Source organism: Halyomorpha halys, unplaced genomic scaffold (assembly GCF_000696795.3).
Source record: "Halyomorpha halys isolate HHAL.00 unplaced genomic scaffold, Hhal_1.1 Scaffold532.1, whole genome shotgun sequence".
NCBI classification, from domain to species: Eukaryota; Metazoa; Arthropoda; class Insecta; order Hemiptera; family Pentatomidae; genus Halyomorpha; species Halyomorpha halys.
Window position 1 is genome coordinate 526,827 of NW_027104827.1, and position 1,350 is coordinate 528,176.

A 1,350-nucleotide genomic window follows, 5' to 3' on the forward strand; every position below is an offset into this window, starting at 1 on the left:
GTTCCGAGAGTCGGCAAATTCTGGTAAATCTGCTGTGATACATGTTAATCTGTGAAGTGATAATCGTGTCACATTATCCGACCTTAGAACATGGGACTCCATATTTTGCAATGATTTCTTTCATTGCGACGACAATTGTAGGACATTTCATAATAATTTAGAAGAATAATCTTGAATTATTAGTAAAGAGTTGGATTTATACTCTAAAAAATCAGCACCCACCACTTGTCTGGCTCGAACCGACAGGTCATAGACTATTAAGGACTCTGTAACTGTAGAATAAGCGAATCGCTCTCCTGGTGGCCGAAGAGAGACCCTTTAGTAAATAAAATCGTTCTCTTTTCCTCCTTGGTAAATAATCGTTTTTTCCAAGATCTAAACCCCAACCGTGGTGCACATCGATCAAATTTCGTACTCCTTAGTCCCTTTCGTACGGTGTCTGAGCAAAGATCGGTACCTCAGACGAATAAGGCTTTATTACATTACACAGTTAAATGACGATTTATCAACACCAAAAGCGTCTAAATTGACTACATGATTTGGCCTTGGTCTGTCACAGACTGCTCTCAGTTCTTTTCTACTTGTTTCCTTGGAAGCATTGCTGCGATTAATCTTTCGCTCCATCATTCTCTATGGGATCCTTTCTTACTTTTAAGAACCATTGTCCTAGACCGGAATAAACAAAGGATGTTTCTTAATAAAAAAAAATGGATGATTAGAAAATTAAAGTAGGCACAAAACCTATCTCAGGAACAATGTGTATTTATCTCCTTTTCTTTTGATTCTGCAAGTATTATTTCAATGTCCAAGCCTAATCATAAATAACATAATTACATACGAAAACAAACATATTACTTTTAATCAGCCTTTAAAATATGGTTTTTAGTAAGATTGTATAAAAATATGTCTTTCATACTGTTCCATAAAAACCCTCTTTAAAAAAAAATTGTAAGAATGAAGCGTTTTTTATTTTTGTTTAATCGTATAAAGGTTTTTTTTTCCGGACATATGAGGTAACATAGCTTTTACAGCAATTTACTCTACCCCTCATGCGTGGGGGATAGAGTAGGCTCGGTGATCCATAGGTCGAGATTGTAAATATTGTATATAATTTATTTTACTTGGTTTGATTATTTTCATTTCATTTATTTAGTTTTCTTAATGTTTACATATAGGGATTTTATTTATTTTTTTTATTTTATTACTATTTTTTTTACTTATTTTATTTTATTTGTATGAAACTGTACAATTATTAATTGTCAATATTACCCATTAACAAAATTTGTGGCAGATTGTAATATTATAAATAAATAAATGTTTGCAATTTCTATACGGCGTAGGTTACGATAA